The sequence below is a fragment of the Hemitrygon akajei genome, unplaced genomic scaffold, assembly GCF_048418815.1.
Source record: "Hemitrygon akajei unplaced genomic scaffold, sHemAka1.3 Scf000045, whole genome shotgun sequence".
Classification (NCBI taxonomy): Eukaryota; Metazoa; Chordata; class Chondrichthyes; order Myliobatiformes; family Dasyatidae; genus Hemitrygon; species Hemitrygon akajei.
In genome coordinates this window covers 1,320,012-1,333,557 of record NW_027331931.1, presented here as the reverse complement: position 1 = coordinate 1,333,557, position 13,546 = coordinate 1,320,012, and the positions used below count along the sequence as shown (strand labels likewise).

The following is a 13,546-nucleotide window of genomic DNA, read 5'->3' as shown; positions in this document are numbered from 1 at the left end:
TATATGGAAAATTACTTTAGTATTTTTGAAAGAAGTGACTGACCTGAAGATATTGCAAGAAATGTGAATATTATAGAGAGTATTTAGTTTCTAATTTCTGAAAAGATATCAGTCAGCCATCTTGGAACAAGTCAGTGGAGGAACAAACCCCTTTCTTCCTCCAAAAAAAAAGTAGGATCTCTTAATGAAGGTTTAATTAAATAATTTCAATAAATTAAACTAAAAAGTTTAACTTTTTAAAGATTAAAAAATTACGAAACTGGAACCAAATTTGTAATGACTGCTTAATCACAAGATATAAATTTAAATTAGTAATCTTATCCAGTTGTACAGACAAAGAATCTCCTAATAATGAGGTTAAATGAAACTGTTTCACAGCATTCAATTCTAAATCAGCCCAAGGTTCATCTTTATCAGCCCCATATAACCAAAAGCACATATAACGTATATTAACAGCCCAATAATACGTTCTTAAATAAGGCAAAACAAGACCTCCATCTTTTTTTAAATTTTTGAAAGTGATATTTAGCAATTCTTCGTTTTTGCATTATTCCAAACAAAAGTTGAAAAAATGGAATCATCTTGACCGTAGAACTTCTTAGTTAAAAAAGGGATATTTTGAAATACATATAAAAATTTTGGTAAAATCATCATTTTAACTGCATAAATTCAACCGACTACCGAAAGTGTAAGTGAATTCCATGTACAAAATAATCGCTTCTTACAAACCACTAAAGGAACCAAATTAGCTTTATAAAGATAATTATAATTTTAGTGATAATAATACCTAAATATTTAAATGTCCGTAACTCTAAAAGGAATGTCATCATATATGGAAGCAGAATCATTTAGAGGAAATAATTCACTTTTATGAAGGTTTAGTTTATATCCTGAAAACTTTCCAGAATCCTTGAATAGTTTCAATAAGCTAAGAATGGATTCTTCAGGATTCGAAATATAAACTAAAGATCGTCAGCATAAAGAGAGATCTTATGAAGTCCCATTTATAAAAATTCCATGAATATCTTTAGCCAAGGGTTCCAGCACCAAATTAGATAACAAAGGATTTAACGGACATCATTGTCTCGTACCCAATGAAAGCCGAAAAAAGGAGATCTGCAAATGTTAGTAATAACAGTAGCAATGGGGCTTTTATATATCATTCTAATCCACTTATTAAAATTAATACCAAAGCCGAATTTCTCTAAAACATTAAATCAGTATCTCCATTCAACTCTATCGAATACCTTTTCAGCATCAAGAGACTCGACACATTGGGAAACCTTAAATAAGGATGAATCTATAACATTTAACAATCTTCAGACATTAGAAAAGGAATAACGGCCCTTTATTAAACCTAAACACGAGGAAATCTGCGGATGCTGGAAATTTAGGCCTTATAAAACCTATTTGATCTTGAGAAATAATTTTAAGTAAATAATTTTCCAACCGATTAGCCATTATTTTTGAGAGAATTTTAGCATCCACATTTCATAATGAATTCAGTCTATATGAAGCACAGTCAGTATAATCTTTATCTTTCTTAAGAATTAAAGAAATAAAAGCTTTATAAAATGTGGGAGGTAACTCTCCTATCAAAAAGAATCTTTAAATGTTTCCAACATATATGAAGAGAGCAATTTTTCAAATTTTTATAAAATCCTACAGAATACCCATCCAGTCCAGGAGCTTAACGAGATTGCAGTGAAAAATTAGCTTTCTAAATTTCCCTTTCATTAATAGGAGCATCAAGAGTTTGTTGATCCTCAGCAGAAATTTGAGGAAAATCAGTCTTTTGTAAAATGTCATTCATTTTAGAAAAGTCAAATGGAAACTGAGATTTATGAAGTTCAATATAAAAGTCTTGAAATTTTTTATTAATATCTTCATAATTGCGTACTAAACTACCATCTTCCTTACGAATATTTAAAATTTCTCTTTTAGCTCCAGTTGCTTTTAATTGAGATGCTAATAGATTGTTACTTTTATCTCAAAATACATAAAATTGACTTTTCAATTTAAGTACATTTCTTTCAATAGCATAAGTTAATAATAAATTATATTGTAATTGGAGTTCAACTCTTTCTTTAGATAAATCCATGTTAGGAGAGACTGCATAAATATTATCCAAGTCTTTAATTTGTTTGGAAATCTTCTCTCACTCTGTTTCTGTCTGTTTCGTAAGCTTAGCTCAATAGGAAATTATCTGACAGCGCAGATATGCTTTAAATGTATCCCATATAAGCAATTTTGAAACATCTCCCGTATTGCTTAAAAGAAAAAAAGAAATCTTTTATCTGAGTCTCAATAAATTTGACAAAGTCCAGACTTCGTAATAAATTTTGTGGAAAACGCCAAGGCAAATTTGCAATAACGGCATCATTCAATTCAAAAGCTAAACTTAAAGGCGCATGATCCGAAAGAACTATAGCATCATATTCACATTTCTGGACTTTGGACTAAAATCGGGGATCAACTATGAAGTAATCGAATCTCGAATATTTTTTTGTGAACGTGAGAAAAAAAAAGAATAATCTCGATCATTAGAATATAAATGTCTCCAAATTTCAACCAGGCCAAAATCAATTAGAAAATATTAATAAATGATGCAGAACAACTCGGAAGCCGCTGATTAGTTGAACTCTTGTCAATCAAAAGGGTTAAACAAAAATTAAAATCACCACCCATTAACAACATAGATTCATTTAAGTCCGACAATAAAATAAATACATTTTTCTTTTTAAAAGAAGGATCACCCACATTAGTTCCATATAGGTTAACCAGAACAATTTTTCTATTGCAAATTGTTCCTTTAACAATTAAAAATCTACCATTAATACCTGACACAATCTCTTCTTGGATGAATAATGTATTAGATTGAATAAAAATAGATACTTCCTTTGTTTTATTTTGACACGTAGCGTGAAATTGAAGGCCCTTCCACAGTTTAAAAATCTATTTTGATCGCCCGTTATGATATGCGTATCTTGAACAAAAATTGTATCGGCTTAATGATTTTAAAAGTCTTTTTTCGCTTAATAGGATGATTCCAACCACATACATTCCAACTTACAACATTTATCTGTTTAATTGCCATAAAAAATTATTCTATTTAACACGTAAATAGAAGCATACCAGCGCAGGTAAATCAAAAATGGCGCTGCTAAGTACAACCATACACAAAATGTGCATGTTCCAGAACTCCGTAATGGGAAAAAATCCCCCCCCAAAAACTAAAATTAATCTTACAATTAATCGTGTAAATCAAAACTAACCCCAATCCTCCCACCACCCCCAAAAGCCCGAAAATCGGCAAAAAAAATGACGAAATGCATCTCCATAGAGCAAAAACGGAATAGTCTCCGCGAGCTGCCTATTTTATAATAGTGGCTTGAAAAGGTTTTCCTTAATTTCTCCCGCCAGTTGCAAAAAAAGACAAGATACGGCCCTAAAATAGAGGAGCACTGCAAAGGGAAAAATATTTTGCTAAATATAAAAAAACCTAACACTACAAACCAACCCAACACTTTATCAAGTCATGTTAACTGATTCTTCTGCCCACTTACAGGCCTTACTTCTAACTGCTATATATATATGCAATTTAAATATCAATTTACTTTAATGCCTTTCTTTACTTTACATTGTATTATTATACTGAAACAATGGATACTGGTAAGGCAAGGTAATCAGTAAAACATGGAACAAATTCCCAGCTGAAATGGTTAATACAAGTGATCAGAAGAAAGTACAGGGATCTCAGAGATGTATTTTTCCCCTAGACCAGTGGGTCCGTGGAAAGATCTGCCATGGGTAGTCAGAGAGGCAGACACAACAGGGACATTAAAAAAAAAACTCCGAACTAGGCTCATCCTTTAACATTAAATTCACTTGATATATTATTGCCAGCTGGAGGAGGCTGATGGGAGATTTAATAAAGTTCACATGCTGAATTGAATTTACTGTGACCGATCTAGGTTTGTCTGTGATCTCAGCGCCTTAATCCTGCCTCTCACCAGTAACATCTCGCTGACTTGTCCTTCAAGGAACATTACACTGCAGAGATTACAGAACTAATTGTAATAATCTGCTTTCAACTGTCTTCTGCTGCTTTCAGTTCCTCCCACAACTGGAACTATTTTGTCCACGTCCCTGTCAAGACGCCGCAGGATACTTTATGTCTCATCAAATATCCTACTGATTTTACCGAACTACTACGGATAAAATCGAGTACATTGTTATTTAAAAAAACTGCAATGTATCCACTGCCCTGTAAACTTAGGCCATGTCAAATTCTTCTCAATCACTGAAAAAAAGCCAATATCACAGACGATTCTTCACAGGACAATTCACAACGCGCAGATCTCTCTCTGTTAAACCTGTTAAAGATCTCTCAACTACCCACAAAATTCAGACACAATGTAATCAACACAAGACGGTGATCCACAACAGGTCTCACCAATGACTGTATAATGGAACCATCACATCTTTACACGTCCCCCACCGCTATAAAATGCAGTGGGGAGTTATATGCGAGGCAGGGTTTGAGGGTCGGCAAAATATTGTGGGCCGAAGGGCCTGTAATGTGCTGTACTACTCTATGTTCTACAAGCAGTGTGCAGAAATACATCACTGATCACGTAACATTTTGATCTTTGATGTGAACAGGCTACGGCAGCAGAAGACTATAAGACCTTAAGAAATAGGATCATAATTAGGCCATCTGGCCCATCGGGTCTGCTCCACAGTTCAATCATGGCTCACCCTTTATATTTCTCTCCTCCTCAACCCCAGTTCCCGGCCTTCTCACTGTAACCTTTGACGCCCTGTCCAAGACCACGAACATACACCGAGTTACTGCTTTGTTAGGTACAGAAAGTGCGTAATAAAGTGCCGACTGAATGCAGACTTTGATATTTGTATCAACGCCCAGTGACATTTAGTACAGGAAATCCTCTCCCCCTCCGTCTCATTGGAATGGCCTCCTCAATATTCAGCAGAAGCAGATTATTACCATTAATTCTGTAATCTCTGCAGTGTAATGGTCTTTGTAGGACAAGTGAGTGAGATGTTACAGGTGAGACGCAGGATTAAGGCGCTGAGATCACAGACAGACCAAATTCTGTCACCGTAAATTCAGCATGTGTATTTTATTAAATATCCCATCAGCATCCTCCGGCTGACAAAACACATCCAGTGAATTTAACGTTAAAGGTATTTTCATCACACTGTAAAGAGTATCATCTCAGATATTTGTAAAGCATGTGTGATAGCCAACACACCAACGGGAGTAACGTAAATAGACACCTTAGAGACTCACGGGGGCAGCGAGAGGGGGAAAGGGGGAGGGAGGGGGAGAGTGGTGTAAAGGGGAGTGGGGGAGAGGGGAGGAGAGGGGAGAGAGGGGGTGGGGGGGAGAGAACCTGTAAACTTAAGTCATGACGAATTCTTCTCAATCACTGAAAAAAGCCAAGATCACAGACCTTTCCTCACAGGACAACTCACACGGTGCAGATGTCTCTCTGTTAAACCTTCTTTTGATCTCCCACCTACCCACACACTTCTGACAGAAGGGAATCAACACTGCAAGCGGTGATCCACAACAGGTCCCACCAACCGACTATATAATGGAACCATCACATCTTTACACCCCTCTCCCGCTATAAACTGCAATGTGAGTAGTTCTCATAATTTCGCCAGCTCCCAGTAGCTACCTAATGAAATGCCGTCAAGAGTAGACAGATAGTGTCGATCCCTCCAGTGAAGGAATAAGCAAAGCGAATCCTCAGTTCTCTCGGTCGGGGATCGGTAAAGCCCCGAGTGTGGATGGACCGGCCTCCTGCTGTTGCAAGCAGTAGCCCGGTGACCGTTCCGAGATGCGGGAAGCTCGCACCTCCCGAGCCTTTGCTGATGATTCGGAGCTGGGTTGAAAATGCAGCTTTTTCTATAACATTTCCAACAACACCAGTTTCCCGCGGGACATGCACAGGAAGTCGGTGCATGCAATTAGCTGAAGGGAATTATTAATTCTTTCAAAAGCGATTCGCTACAGTTGTATGATTGAACAATCCAATACGTTCTCAGTCTCATTTAACTGTTCACAAAAGTGGCTAAATACCTTTGTGATGTTTATATGTCAGTAGATCGAGCTTCTTACCGTGTACAGATTCTGTTACCACCCTGTCCCAGTAAGGCTGGGTTACGGGTTCTGTAAGTAATGAACACACCCTGGTTAATGTTCAGTCAGCTCCTGGTGATAATCATTAACTAAACCTACAGTGTTACCAGCGGGTCTCTCCATGACCTGTTCCTTAGCACAAGGTACGTTCTGTCTCCAACAAACATCCCCTGGAGGTGAAATGCGATCTCGATGACTTTGAGAGTGGAATGTTTGTTGGTGCCAGACGGTTCAGTTTGAATATCGCAGGAACTGCAGAACTCCTGGGTTTGTCAAGTTCAGCAGTCTCAGTTTGCGGAGAATGGTGCTAGAAAAAAAGTCAGGTAGCGGCAATTCTGAGAACAAAAACGTTTTGTTAATGAGAGAGATCGGTGGAGAAAGGCGGGACTGATTCAATCTGCCAGGAAGACTACAGTAACTCAATAATCACGAACTACTGCACTGTGCAGAGAGGCATCACTGGACGCGCAACTTGTCGAACATTGAACTGGACGGGCTACGGCAGTAGAAGACCACGGATGTACAATCAGAGGCCGCATTATCAGGTACAGGAGGAGCGCAATACAGTGCACATAGACATTTGTTAACAACAGCCAATGAGATATAACTCATAAAGTTTTATTTTAAATATCACTGACAGATACTTATTGTCTTTGCTGGAATAGCACACTCACTCCTGCAGAAAAAGCAGGCTGATCCGCAAAGCCACACAATTTTAAAGACAGTAATGAACTGGTAGAAACACTAGAAATCCAACCGTCACAAGGGGGCGCATTAACTCATCGTAACGTTGCCCACCCAGTACAGTCTCTGTGTTTACTCTGTGCTGAGCTCCTGGTTCTGTTACCAGCGAATCCGAGCACCTGAATTCTGTGGGACCAAACAGTAAGTGAACACAATCAGAGTAATGTTCAGTTGACAACACACACATAAGACTGAACTCACACTCATCAGCACGTAACTCCAGACCCTGCTCCACAGCGCAAGAACTAAACGAGACAAAAGCTCGTTCGAGACAATGGTTCCGATGTGCTGTTCGATCTGGGCTTAATTTCGAACCTCTGTACAGGGTGACAAAGATTACATACTGTATCTCACGACAAATCGATCTGCTCCAGGGAGCAACCACGACCCGCATCCTGGTTCAGATCGCATTAAATTATTGTTTACTTTGGGACCAATTGACTGTCAGACTATAAACTCCAGTGACAGCTGAGGGCAGAAATCGCTGTGGGCTTATAGGAAAGACGCAGTAGCAGGACGGGCCATGTGAACTCTGGTAAAAAGTTACAATTTTGGAATAATCTTTTGAACACTGGACATTACTTTTCGCCAGATTTAACTGTGCCTCGGCAACCTGGAGCAGCACCGATCTCAGAGTGAACAACTTTATAAAGCAATCTTAAATATTTGTCCACAATGGGGCCATACAATGATGGGCAAGGCAGCAGCTATGTGGTGATTACAAACTATAGATAATCACGTCCAAACGAATGCAACCTATTTCACAAACAGATTAGTGTTCACTTACTGGGAAAAAAATAACCTTATCAATCAGATGACTTTCATGACTACCGGGTCTATTTACATTACTCCCGTCGGTGTTACCCCGCTATCACCGTTACTTTACAAATACCTGAGCTGTTTAAAGAAGAGGAAGTACTGGCGCTATTAAGGCATATAAAAGTGGATAAATCTCCGGGTAAGTTAGTGTAGAAATAGCAGCGGCTCTAAAAGAAATATTTCAAATATCTTTAGAATAGGTGGTGGTGCCGGAGGATTGGCGTATTTCGCATGTGGTTCCATTGTTTAAAAAGAGTTCTAAGAGTAAACCTAACAATTACAGGCCTGTAATTTTGAGGTCAGTGGTGGGTAAATTAATGGAAAGTATTCTTAGAGATAGTATATATAATTATTTGGATAGACAGGGTCTGATTAGGAACAGTCAGCATGGATATGTGCGTGGAAGGTCATGTTTGACAAATCTTGAATTTTTTTGAAGAGGGTACTAGGAAAGTTGACGAAGGTAAAGCAGTGGATGCTGTCTATATGGACTTCAGTAAGGCCTTTGACAAGGTTCCACACGGATGGTTAGTTAGGAAGGTTCAATCGTTAGGTATTAATATTGAAGTAGTAAAATGGATTCAACAGTGCCTGGATGGGAGATGCCAAAGAGTAGTGGTGGATAACTGTTTGTCAGGTTGGAGGCCGGTGACTAGTGGTGTGCCTCCAGGATCAGTACTGGGTCCAATGTTGTTTGTCATATAAATTAATGATCTGGATGATGGGGTGGTAAATTGGATTAGTAAGTATGCCGATGATACTGAGATAGGTGACGTTGTGGATAATGAAGTAGGTTTTCAAAGCTTACAGAGAGATTTAGGCCAGTTAGAAGAGTGGGTTGAAAGATGGCAGATGGAGTTTAATGCTGATAAATGTGAGGTGCTACATTTTGGTAGGACTATTCAAAATAGGACATACATGTTCAATGGTAGGGCATTGAGGAATGCAGTAGAATAGGGTGATCTAGGAATAATGGTGCATAGTTTCCTGAAGGTGGAATCTCGTGTGGACGGGGTGGTGAAGAAAGCTTTTGGGATGGTGGTCTTTATAAATAAGAGCATTGAGTATAGGAGTTGGGATGTAATGTTAAAATTGCACAAGGGATTGGTGAGACCAAATTTGGAGTATTGTGTACAGTTCTGGTCACCGAATTATAGGAAGGATGTCAACAAAATAGAGTACAGAGAAGATTTACAAGAATGTTGCCTTGGTTTCAGCAACTAACTTACAGAGAAAGGTTGAATAAGTTAGATCTTTATTCCTTGGAGCGTAGAAGTTTGAGGGGGACTTGATAGAGGTTTTTAAAGCTATGAGGGGGCTATATAGTGTTGACTTGGATAGGCTTTTTCCATTGAGAGTAGGAGAAATTTAAACAAGAGGACATGAGCTTAGAGTCAGGAGGTAAAAGTTTAGGGGTAACACGAGGGGGAACTTCTTTACTCAGAGAGTGATAGCTCTGTGGAACAAGGTTCCAGTAGACGTGGTAGAGGCAGGTTCGATATTGTCATTTTAAAAAAATGGATAGGTATATGGGCAGGAATGGAATGGAGGGTTATATGCTGAGTGCAGTTCGGTGGGATTAGGTGAGAGTAAGCATTCGACACGGACTAGAAGGGCTGAGATGGCCTCTTTCTGTGATGCAATTGTTATATGGTTATATGTGAGGTGATGGACATTCAAATGAAGTAGAACTTGTACAATGAAAGGCAAGCCGCTGACAAGTCAGTTCACTGAAAGGCAGGATGGTGAAAAAAAGCGTTTAGCATGCTAGCCTTCATCAGTTATGGTGTAGAGTTTAAGGGCGGTGCTTTATTTGCAGTTACATAAGTTGTTGTTGAGACCACTTTTGAATATTTTGTACAATTTTGGTTACCCTGTTATAGGTAAGACGCTGCAAAGTTGTAGAGGGTGCAGAAGGGATTTACGAAGATGCTTTTGGGGCTAGAGGGCCTGGGTTACAGTGAGGTTGGCCATGCTGGACCTTTATTCCTTGGAGAATGAGAGGTGACCTCAGAAGTTTAAAATCACAAGGGGTATTGATAAGGTGGATTGTCATTATTGGAGAGTTGGAGAGTCCAACATGAGAGGTCACAGATAGAAGAGAAAGAGGGGAAACATTGAAAAGAGAAATTGGGATAACTTCTGTACACAGAGGACCGTGAGTACCCGGAAGAAGCTACTAAAGGAAGTGGTTGAAGTGGGATCAACTGCAACATTTAACCGGCATTCGGACGGGTACATGGAAGGGAGAGACTTGGAGAGTTATGGGCCAAACTAGACAACTGGGACTAGCAGGGAGGATGCTGTGGTTGGTATGGACCAGTTGAGCCGAAGGGCCTGTTTAGATCGCATTACTCTAGGATTCCATAATTCTACAGTGACACAAGTTGCATCCCTGTGCAAATAGTTTTACTTGTAAAAATCGTTCTGCTGTCAGTCACTGGCGTCTTTTCAGGGCTCCTGGCATCCAAGGTTTTACTCATACACATTGTGGATCATGCTAACTATCTGCCCTGTTCTGCTATCAGTTATCTGTGCTTTCTCTGGGCTCCTGGAGTCCAAGGTTCACTGCTCTTCATGAAGCGTAATTTCCTGCCGTAGGTGATGCTGATGCCGTTTTCCTTCAATAGATGTGGGCCTGCGATGGCTTCGTTGTCTTGTCACGATTGCTTACTACTGAATGTCTGGGTAGAATAAGCCTTGCCTTTGGGACTAGTTATGCCTTAGTTGCAGCCTTCCATAAAGTGGCTTGACCAATGGATGGCAGCGTTGGTGGGCCTCTTCTAATTTAGCTTTGAATACAATTCTCTGGTTAAAATAGAAGCAGGAAGCCAAGGTCCTTGAGTATACTTCTCTTTGTTTCTCCTATTGTAGGCATACATAGACCAGGTTGAAATGCCATGAAAATCAGATGCTTTCAGTAGCTGTACTAACACGTTACCTTCCCTGCACTGCCATATATTCGGTTACTAATATAACAGATCAATAACAGATCATCTTCCATAGCATCAATAACCTGTGAACTCAAACTGAATGTTGAACGAGCTGGGGCCTTCCTCTTTAGAGCAAAGTGGGAGGAGAAGTGAATTGATAGAGGCGTATAAGCTGATAAGAGGCATAGATAATGGAGAGCCAACAACATTTTCCCTGGGCAGAAAGGGCTAATATGATGGGGCATAATGTTAAGGTGATTACAGAAAAGTTTAGGGGATTGTCAGAAGTAGTATTTTAAAAAAAAAAGAAAATGGTGGGTGTATGGAATGCACAGCCTGGGTAGTGATAATGGTAGATGCGTCAGTGAGATTTAAGAGGCTTTTAGATAAACACATGGATGAAAGAAAAATGGAGAGCTATTTGAGAGAGTAGGGATAAATTGATCTTGGAGCAGAATAAATGGTCGATTCAACATCATGGGCCAGAATGCCTGCATTGTGCTCTATTGCTCAATGTCTCAGTTCAGTTTAAGCCCGAGAGGAGTGATGAGAGCTGTGAAGAGAGGTGGAATACAGCCGTTGGAATCATATATCTTTAATGCCCAGAAAGAAACTATGCGATTTTCAGTTTAATGACAGAGATGGTATCCTATAGGTAGATTTGTTTTTCTGCTGGAATGGAATGCTTCAGGTCAATTAAACTTTCAACAGTGTGTAGGGCCCTGTCCATTACTTACCTCACCATCACTTTGAGGTCAATATTACAAAGCATTAGTGAACCTCATTACAGTTGAAACTTCCCATTCTTCTCAAGCATCATGTAAATGTGAAGTTTTCTTTGAATTAATCCATATTTGTTTCTCTACTTCAGGTGAAAGATGAGAAGACATCGGCGATTCTATGAGAACGTAGTGTTGACTGTTTTGATTACACTGGGATTGTTCTTCATGTTCTGGGATAATGACCAACGTCGAGAGACTGATGATGTTGCAGAAACTGTTCATCGCAAAGATCTGTCCAAGGTTGTTACAACTGATGCAACTAAATCAGTGCTCAAGCCAAAGTGCCACGCGAACAGGACATTGTTGCACCTGTCCTCATTTGATCAACAGAAAGAGCACATTAAAAACTTCTTGATGTATAAACACTGTCGAAAATTTGACATGATTCAAAACGTCCCAGATAAATGCGGTGGCCGAGAAGGATCTCAGAATGTCTTCCTGCTCCTGGTAATCAAATCTGACCCTTTCAACCAGGATCGGCGGGAAATGATAAGGAAGACCTGGGGCAGAGAACGCGAATTCAATGGGGTCCAAATTAAGAGAGTCTTTATCTCCGGTGTCTCCCCTGACCAAAAAGAAAGGAGGAAATTGAATCAGCTGTTAGCAATGGAAAACAGAGAACACGGAGATGTCCTACAATGGGATTTCTTGGATACCTTTTTCAACCTCACCCTCAAACAATACAAGTTGCTGCAGTGGGTCAGTGAATTTTGCCCCAGTGCCAAATTCATCTTCAATGGAGATGATGATGTCTTTGCCAACACCGATAACATGGTTGATTACTTGTTAGGCATGAAGGTTCACCAACACCTGTTTGTGGGCCATCTCATTTATGGGGTTGGGCCCATTCGCCAGAAGTCGAGCAAGTATTATGTGCCAGAAATAGTGACCACTATCAAGTCGTACCCACCATACGTTGGTGGAGGGGGCATACTTATGTCTGTGTATACAGCTCATATCATTTACCACATAGCCCAAGACCTTGAACTATACCCCATTGATGATGTATTTTTGGGGATGTGTCTGGCCAAGGCTGGACTAGCCCCACACACCCATAGCGGATTCAGGACAGCTGGAATCAGTGTTCCTTCAACCCAAGATGACTCTTTCAATCCTTGCTATTACCGTGAGTTGCTGCTAGTGCACCGTTTTCGGCCTTTCGAACTGCTACTGATGTGGGATGCGGTGCATGATGCTAATCTGAATTGTGCTCATGCTTCCCAGAAGTCTGCATCCACGAAAAGGACCGCATGAGTCATGAGAGAATGTAGCAACTGTTGGAATGTAATGCAGTTTGTGCACATGAGTTAATCAGTTGTTTATGCAATGCAAGAAGGTTAATTCCTAATTTATATTGGAGGATACATTAATTCATAGGGTCGGCACCTTTCTACATTCTACAAATGTTTGAAAAGCTGCCAGGTGTCATCACTCAGCCTAATTCTTACTGCACCCATAATGACATTACAATATTGACAGGAGCACCACAATTTAAGTCAATTGTAAAGTTATTCCAAGTGAGCAGTCCTTGTTGCATTGCGTGCAGATAGGTACAACATCTTCACTTGGGGCATTTGTATAATAAGCCACCCATAAAATTTTCAGTAACAGTTATATCTGTGTATTTTCTTCTTGCCGTTTCTTACATGTCCCTTGCAAAATATGAAAGAGACAAATGTGTTTCTTGGACTGGAACTGTGAGGACAACAAAGAATATAGATCTAGAATTGTCTCAGGGTTGGAGGAATAGAGAAACTTATGGTCATCACTTCTGTACTCAAATGTCAGCCTGCATTGTGTCTGTGTAACTACATATCAAATAGAAGCACACACGCAGGAGATGGCTTTAACTGGTGTATTCACATTGCAGAGAGGGAAAGAGATCAATGAACATGTGGGGACAACAGATCAATATGCATACTGAGACAGCAGTCCATATGTAGTGCGAAGGGGAGTGGCATTAGATTTAGCAGGTGTCTTGTCTAAGACAATGTACTCGGTTGCCAGTGTCATGTTGCTGTATTGACACGTCATCACTGAGAGGTAAGTCCGGTAGCTTTGACTAGTGGCCAACCTGGACATCGGAAATCTGG

General features: G+C 39.8%; 1 pseudogene; it reads left to right on the top strand.

Moving 5' to 3' along the window:
• Positions 1-6,306: 6,306 nt before the first annotated feature.
• On the top strand, positions 6,307-12,749 carry LOC140720654 (N-acetyllactosaminide beta-1,3-N-acetylglucosaminyltransferase 3 pseudogene; annotated as a pseudogene).
• Positions 12,750-13,546: the final 797 nt, after the last annotated feature.